This window comes from Microcaecilia unicolor, chromosome 3, assembly GCF_901765095.1.
Source record: "Microcaecilia unicolor chromosome 3, aMicUni1.1, whole genome shotgun sequence".
NCBI classification, from domain to species: domain Eukaryota; kingdom Metazoa; phylum Chordata; class Amphibia; order Gymnophiona; family Siphonopidae; genus Microcaecilia; species Microcaecilia unicolor.
The window spans coordinates 206,553,061-206,562,507 of record NC_044033.1 but is presented as its reverse complement, the minus strand read 5'-3'; positions in this window follow the sequence as shown (position 1 = coordinate 206,562,507).

Here is a 9,447-nt window from a genome sequence, read left to right as displayed (position 1 = left end):
TCAAAGAAATGAAGCACCTTAGTGAGGCAAGACTTTCTTTGGCTGAACCCATGCTGACTCTGTCCCATTAAAGCTATGTTTGTCTATGTGTTCTGTAATTTTATGCTTCCACTGTTTTTCCTAGCACTTAGACTTACTGGTGTGTAAATTCCCGGATCTTTCTGCTTTTGATATACCTGAAAAAGTTGTTACTGTGAGTTTTATTCTCTGCATATTTTCTTTTAGACTTCTTTATTAATGCTTTGCATCTGACTTGCCAATGCTTATCTTCTTATTTTCTTCATTTAGGTTCTTTTTCCATTCTTTGAAGGACAATCAGTTTTGGCTGTAATAGCCTCTTCATCTTTTAACCATGCTGGCTGTCGTTTTCTCTTTTTTCCACCTTTGCAAATGTTTGAAATGCATCCGGTCTGGGATTTCAAGATGGTATTTTTGAATAACATCCATACCTGATTTAGTGTCCAAACCTTAGCAGCTGATCCTTTTAGCTTCTTTTTAACCATTTTCTTCATTTTATTATAGTTGCCCTTTTGAAAATTAAATGCAGCTACAGTAGATTTCCTTTACGGGTTTATCCCAGATAGTAGCTCAAACTTGATCATGTTATAATCACTGTTTCCCAGTGGACCCAACACTGCCACCTCTTATACTATGCCCTGCACGCCATCAAGGACCAGATCCAAAATGTCTCCCCCTCTCGTCGGTTCCTGAACCAGCTGCTCCAAGAAGCAGTCGTTTATTACATCTAGAAATTTTATCTCCCTTTCACTCCCTGATGTAACATTTATCCAGTCAATATTGGGGTAATTGAAATCAGCCATTATTGTAGTGTTGCCCAATTTGCCAGCTTTCCTAATCTCTGTAAACATTTCTTCATCTGTCTGTTCATTCTGTCCCGGCGGACGGTAGTACAGCTGTACAAGAATTCTCCTTTCCATAATGATTCCATACTGCTATCTGATTCATGTGAAATGTTTATTTTATTTGACTCCATTTCCTTTTTACCATATAGCGCAAATCCCCCCCCCCCCCATTTGATCCTCTCTTTCATTGTGATACAGTTTGTACCCTGTTAACACAGTGTCCCATTGATTGACCTCTTTCCACCATGACTCTAAGATTCCTATTATATCTACCTCATTATTTACTGCTATATACTCTAACTCTCCTGTCTTATTTAGGCTTCCAGCATTTGTATACAGGCACTTCAGATTGTGCTTTTTCCTTTGATCTACAAGCTACTTAGAAGTTGAAGCGATAATGTGCATCCTTTATCCTGATCTCTCATTAAGAACATCTGGCTAAACTTCAGCATTGTTGAAACCTGTCTACTGGGATTCCCTAAATGTCCTGTTTTAATAGTATCCTTCAAGAATACTTCATCGAACCATGCGCTCCTGGGCAACTGTCAGTTTCCCTCCCCCCTCCCCATTCTAGTTCAAAAGCTGTTCTATCTCCTTTTTAAAAGTTAGGGCCAGCAGCCAGGTTTCACCCCGGTTAAGGTGGAGCCCATCCTTTCGGAACAGTATCCCCCTTTCCCAGAAAGTCGCCCAGGTCCTAACATCTAAATCCCTCATCCCTGCACCATCGTCTCAACCACGCATTGAGACTTTGGAGCTCTGCCTGCCTTTTGGGTCCTACGTGTGAAACAGGAAGCATTTCTGAAAATGCTATCCTGGAGGATCTGGACTTCAGTTTTCTATGTAACAGTCTAAATTTGGCTTCCAGAGCCGCCTCACATTTTCCTATGGCATTGGTACCCACATGTACCCAGACAGCCGGCTCTTCCCCAGCACAATCCAAGATCCTGTCTAGGTGATGCGTGAGGTCTGCCACCTTCGCACCGGGCGATCCTCACTTCCACCAGCCACCCAGCTATCTACATGTCTAATGATCAAATCACCAACTACAACAGCTGTCCTAACCCTTCCCGCCTGGGCAAAAGTTCTTGGAGACGTATCCTCGGTTCGAGAGGATAGTGCATCCCCTGGCAGGCAGATCCTGGCTACAGGATTACTTCTAGCTTCACGAGGGTGATGCTTTCGTTTTAGAAGACCCTCTTCCAAGCTTCCTCTATGTACCTCTCTATCTCCCTCAGCTCCTCCTGCTACTGTAGCCTCAAGAGAATGGACTGATTCTCTGAGAGCAAGGAGCTCTTTGCATTGAGCACACACGTATAACCTCTCACAAACTGAGAAATAATCATACATGTGACATTCAATGCAAAAGACTGGATAGCAACCCTTTTACTTCTAGACTGCTGCAGTGGCGTACCAAGGGGGGGCGGTCCGCCCCGGGTGCACGCCGCTGGGGGGGTGCCACGCACCTGCCGGCTTTGCTCGTTCTGTGCTCCCTTTGCCCCGGAACAGGTTACTTCCTGTTCCGGGGCAGAGGGAGCATGGAACGAACAAAGCCAACAGGAGCGCGGCACCCCCCCAGCAGGTAAAAATGCACCCGGGGGGGTGTCCTTTCACCGGGGGGGGAGATTGCGCTGCACCCATGGGGGGTGTCCTTTCGCCAGGGGTGGGGTCGCTGCACCCGGGGGGGGGCACATCGGCGACCCGCCCTGGGTGTCAGCCACCCTAGGAACGCCACTGGACTACTGTCTGCATCTTAGAGTTGTTTTCTGTTAGGTACGTCCACTCTGGTATCTGCATGTCCTCTTCAAAAAGACAATTTTTTCCTTCTCCTCTCTGCACAGTATAATTTATAGAGCAATTGAACAGAACCAGCTTCAGATCCGATTCCTGAGATGCTCCACTGATAATTTCTCTGACCCTGGAATGATCACCTCTTTGACAGCAGAGCTGAGGCAGCCCAATTCTGACTGTCTGTAGAATGCACTGACAGTGGGATTGGGAGCGTGGAACTGACCTAAAAGCTGTACATAAAACACGAAAGCCCCTTTACGACATACAACCCCACATTTCAATTGTGGGCTTCAGGGATACTGGCTGAGAGGGGAAGGGAAATAAAATGCTCTTCCTCCTTAAAAGAAAACTGCATTTGCTAAATGTTTTATGACCTTGTAAAATTGTCACGTCAGGTGTCTTATTAGACCTGGACTTTTACTGAGCTGGGACCTTTTGAAGGATCAAAGAGTAGGTGCTATGGGAATTTGGCTGCAATCGGTGGAGAGGTAGCTCTAAGCTTTTCTACATGGTGCTCTGGTGCCATCTGCTGGTCACACACTGCCAGCGTTCTCTGCCTCTGACAGGAGATGGGCTGTTTTCTGAGAAGTCAGTTGACTAGACTGAGGATGACAGACCTGTAAGGAGAGCAGGAGAGCGGCATATACCTACAGCCTAGAGCTGGACAAAGCAAGGCACAGTGTCCCCTGCTGGTAGGAAGTCAGAAATCCAAACATGACTTGTCCACACTAAATTTCATCTGCCATCTTAATACCCAGTAGATAAAATGGAACAGGGAATTAATTACCACACACCCAAATATAATGCCCTAAAGCAAGAGGTCTGTGTGCTTCCCATAATCAGCACCCCACACCATTTCTTACAGAATGATCCTAAACATTAGATGCTCAATGCTGACAATTAGTTAAATACATCAAACTTCATTATCTCAACCTAACTCTGGAACCTGTATATCATCTGCTTTTTAATCTACTATATAGAGGTGCTCAGCCATAGTCAGTTTTCACAGGGGCCAATTTGGGACTCAAAGTTAGACTCTTAACCCCTGTGAAGAACTGATCTCCTATTTATACTAAGGCCAGTAATCAAAAAGTGCCGAGCCTCTGAATTTATAAAACTAAAGACCTTGTTTACTAAGCATCTTCTCCAATAGAGAATGGGCAAGAAAGCCTTCATAAATCAGACTGCTCTTAAGTTAGGTGCCCAGTGCTAAAAACAATGGTAGGCATGTTTTCAACCATCCTAAATTCACCTCACTCTTACACACTTTTTGGATTCTTAAATTTAGAAACCTGGTCCTTGTCAGTTTTCAAAGGGGCCAAGTTAGACTTCTACCTCCCAAAACTATGCACCCAAACTTGTGGAAACCTTACCCTAAATGTAGGTATCTTAAGAGATAGACAGGACCAGGAGTGAGGTCAGCTGAAGGGAGGTAGATCTGGTACTGAGAGTTAAGCCTCCTAAGGGAAATAAATAAATGGGCAGGTCTGAAGTTGCCTGCCTCAGTTTTAGGGATCTAATTGAGGGGAATTTTCAGCCTAAATCTGACAACATTTTAGTTCAGCTGAAATGTTGCCTAATTTTATGCATTTGGGTCATGCATTCAGCTTTCTTTGAAAAATGACCCCTATGTATCTAACAATGGCCTAAATACAGGCAAATGAACGGCAGGCCTAATACAGAGGACCCCACCACCACCACCACCACCACCTACAATTAGCCTCCTAAGGCCCTGAGCAGTTTCTGAAAATTGATCCTTATAGAGTTAGAGAAAAAAAAACAGGAATTCCAAGAGGGAAAAGCACTGAATTAAACAAACTGAACCTAGACACAGAATGGTTCGAAAAAAGCTTTTTTATTTTAAAATCAACCTCTCAGGTTTTTACAAAATTTTATTTAACAATCTCTTTATTAGGGCTCCCAGTCTTTGCAAAATGAAAAAAAAAGTCTCACTTCAATAGTCGTACAACAATTTAAGATTTTTTCAACTACTATGAATGTGTACCCTCCCCTCCCTGTGTTATCTCATATTCACTCCCTTCCTCCAATCCATTTAACAATGTATGATCCGTGACAGTCCCCTGATTTATTTTACCCCCCCCCCCCCCACGCTAAACTTGGAGTTAGTGAATCAAGGAACAATCCCCATATTTTCACAAATTTCATGCATTCTTTACCCCTCTCACACTCGCTGACAAACGCTCTATGCACGGCATCAAACTATTCCATATTGATACTGTCTGGGATTTTGGTTTTATCCAGTATTATAAAATACATTTTTTAGCTATCAAACATGACTTGCTCACAAACTGAATATGGTCCCCTGAGTAAAGTTCCAAAATCTTCACACTTATTCACATGAGATCCGTTGAGGTATTTGAGTTAATATCCCCATCAACTCATTCAAGTGAGTCTATAATCCCTCCCAAAATTTTGGGATCTCCAGGCAGCCCCAGAAACAATGTTACTGATGTTCCTTTATTACACTTTGCTGGCTCCCCAGTCCATATTTTATTCACCCATTTGGAATGCATATATAATCTATATAGGATTTTAAAATGTATTTCCATAATTTCATGTTTTCTACAAGTTTACCCCCATCCCCAAGCTCATCCGTCAAATCCTCATCCATCTTCCCACTTCTGCGCTGTATGTTTAAAAGAGAAAGATCATCAGTAACTTCATGGAGTGGCCTAGTGGTTAGGATGGTGGACTCTGGTCCTGGGGAATTGAGGAACTGAGTTCAATTCCCACTTCAGGCACAGGCAGCTCCTTGTGACTCTGGGCAAGTCACTTAACCCTCTATTGCCCCAAGTACAAATAAGTACCTGTATACAATATGTAAGCCGCGTTGAGCCTGCCATGAGTGGGAAAGCGCAGGGTACAAATGTAACAAAAATAAAATAAATCCGTTATAATAGACCCCAATTAATCCTTTGGTGACATCCTCTTGATAGTATGTCCAACGGTTGCTTATGTTGATCAACGAGATGCTTCATTAAACAGCTCATCTGAGCATATTGAAGCCTCCCTTTCAAACCCCAAAACCTTGGGCCTAGCAGTTTCTAAAAAAAATTTGATTAATTCTAATCCTCACCTGTGCTATTCCCCAAATCCAACTTTCATCACACCCGGGGGCTAAGTCTTCATGCCCTGTTAATTATAAATACTGAGAGTATCAAAGGAAGTTCTCTGATCAGCCAAAGAAAATTAATCATGCCTAAATGTTAGCATGTGAAATGACAACTTAACCCTAGTATTCTATAAAGAAATCTGAGCACGTAGACGCAAATATGGCATTCACACTCAGCATATTGCATTTTGGTGCTTAGATGTTGGCCTATCTACAGCACCAAAGAAAAGGCACTGTGGCTCACAATTAGTTAATCCTTGGTAGCACAGCCCTTTGTAAGCTCTTTGAGCAGGGATTGTCTTTTGGGTATGGTATACAGCGCTGCGCATGCCTTGTAGCGCTATAGAAATGATAAGTAGTAGTAGTAGTAGAAAGTCTCCATTTAGGGGCCACTTGCCAGGACCACTGTACTGAGCGAATCAAAGGTTGGGTTCTTAGGATCTACATCCCATGTGGATCAGGTCCACCAAATGATACGGCTTACCTATGTCTCCTAATTACAGAACTCCCTAGTTCCACACACCCAATCTTGGGCTTGTCATACCAAATAAACCGTTTTATAGCTCCAAATATCCGGAAGGTCCAACCCCCTTCTAATCTTGGCACCTGCAGAAGAGACAACCTCATCCTTGCCCTCCTTCATCCCTAGAAAAGTTAACTATTTCACCTCTGTAAGTCAAGCCTTTTTAAAAAGAATCAGCAAGCATTGAAGGAGACGGAGCCATTTTGGTTGTGACACTGTTTTTATCACTTGTATTCTTCCACCCAGCGTCAGGGGGAGATATCTGCAGTTTTCCAACAATCTGTGCATTTCCTCCAGCCTGGAACGCACATTCACTTCATATAACTTCTGCACCTTAGGAGGAATAAAGGCTCCTAAATATTTAAGGGACCCTTGAGCCCACTGTAAAGAAAACACTCCACCACCATCTTTTATGTATATCGGGCAATGCCAAGAGCACTAGTTTGCATGCACTGGTACTGAAACCTGCAATTTTCGGGAAAACCTTAAGGTGTTCCAGTGCCTTCCCTTGTCCCCCCCCCCCCCCCCCCAAAAAAAAAGGTCCCTGGGACAGGGCTGGCAACAAAGGACAGCTGGAATGGTGCAAAGACTGTCATTGGATAAAATCTGTGCCCTGGGTTCTATATACCGTACAATAATTGGATCCTACTCAAGCACACTTTTTCAAACCCAAAAGCCCCCCAGGACCTCCCACATATACTGCCGGGACATGCTCTCAAAAGCTTTTTCAATGTCAGAACTGACCAGTGCCGCATCCTGGTTATATCTACACAATTTGAAATGATCAACGCACTAAGCTAGTTTAAGAAAAATAACTAGAAATGTTTTTATCTCAGTACTTCCATGTTTTTCTTTCCCAAACCTTTCAAGGCCCAGCAGCCTCCAAATCTCCCTTGCTGGAAACTCCAGCAAAATCCAGAGAATCAAATATGTAAAGGACTCAGGCAAGAGAGAGAGGGGTGGTTTGCAATACACCTATCGCATGGGATGCTCATACTGGAGAAGGGAGTGTGTTGAGGAATACAAACCCCTTAAAATTTATGACGAAACAGCAGCAGCTTGTCTCTTGTAACCAGGACGTGTCCTTATTATACAAGGAAAGCATTGCTGGCACTTGTGCTCTGGAGCTGATTACAAGAGTGAACAGTTACAGCAGGTTATAACGGAGGGGTGAAAATGGTGAGGGATGCATTGTGCTCTTGGTAGAAGTGGGGAGGGGCATGAGGTTGTGGATTTCACCAGACATGGGTTCACATCCCGAATTTTTCTACTGTAAGACACACAGAGCCTGTGTGTGAGAGGCCATTGGGGGTAATTATAGCTTGCATAAAATCTGGTTGAGACGCTGCACGCTTACTGCCGGATTCTATCTAGCGCACCTAGAGATCTGCGCCAAAATCCAGGCGTATTCTATAACAATGCGCATAATTTAATTGGCTTAACAAGCTAATCAGCATTGATAACAGCACTTAACCAGAAATACTGAGCACTAATTGGCAATAATTATAATTTACGCGCATAACTCGCTAAGCATATTCTGTAATGAACCGCACCTAAATTCTAATGTGCACAGTTTGAACGGGGCGTGGCTGTGGGTGGGAATGGGCATTTCATGGGCATTCCCAAATTTACGTGCATAATTATAGAATATGGCCCAGCGCGCCTTAATCTATGCATGGGGATTGACGCCATGTTTTCGTTGGTGTAAATTGGGGCACGTATTTAGGCACTGGGATATTCAACGAAGTGTATTCTATATATCGTGCCTAAATCTAAGCGCCGCTTATAAAATATGCTTAGGTGGAAATGTTTACCGCACCAAATTTTTTTAGGTGCCTTAAATAGAATCTGGTGAGTCTGCAGTTAAGTACCTAACTTTAGACTGAGCACTTGCGCTAGCTAAGTGTCTTGTGTAAAATGCTCCCGCCTAACTTTTGTGTATAAGTTCCAGGCACACCCTTGACCCACCCAGGTCCTCAACCCTCTCCTTGCAGGTGTGTGCATATTTTATAGAATACCAATTAAGGGCAGTTACACGTATAACTCGTGCCAATTACAACCAATAATTAGCATCCAATTAGTCAATTTATGCAATTAACTGACTTAATTCAATAACTCTGGCATGCAACTTTGTGTGCCAAGCGTCAAGTTAGGGGTGCAAGTTTATCGAACGAGGGAACAGTATATTCTGTTACATATTTGTAAAGTGTTGCGTGTGTACTGTATGTGTGTCATGCCCATGTTCTAGCTCATGTTTCTTGTTCCCCTCTGGCCTCCTTTTCTAGGATATTGATAATCCCGAGCACCCGTGAGGCAAGAAGTGAATCTGGGGGTCAGGAGATGGGTGACAGAGGAGTAGGGTGGGATAATTAAAAGAGGTAGATATGACATGGTGGTGACAATTTTGAAGTTGCCCCCTCCAGTGCTAAGACCAGGAGTGATTTGAACCCGCAGTCTTCATTGCGGTTTTCAACGGGAAAATGAGAACCTTCGCTTTGAAAACTCTCTCGTTTACATTCTTCCCACGCAGGCGTACAGATTTGAAAATGCCTTTTCTCCATGTACTTTTTTCTCCTCCACCTAAACACCCTCCAGGGACATCTACTCTCCATCAGGCTAATTTTCTAACAGACCTGAACCTGTAGCACACACTCAGGTGGATTTTTAAATATACCCAGTGATATAACATACTGTATGTACAAATAGACACAGACAAATCACAGTGGCTACATTGATGAGTTCCGTGGGTTCTCAACCCAGTCCTGGAGACATAACCCAGCCAGTCAGATTTTCAGGATATCCATTGTGGATATGCACGAATCTGCTTGCCCTTCCTCCGCTGTATGCAAATCTATCTCATACACATACATTGTGAATATCTTCAAAGCCTGACTGGCCAGGTTTGTCCTCCGGACTAGGATAAGAACCCCTGGGCTAGACAATAGACAAAGCAGGATTATAACATTTATATCTAAGTACCTTTCCTCCTGAAGCATCTTGTTATATGATTACCCACACTGAGGAGGGTACTTTTCCGATCACCGGTGTTACCACAAGATCGATAACAAGTACAGATTTTTTGAAATATACATTCCCTGACCCAAGGATTTGGCCTAATAAGAATCAATGAATCACTTTTC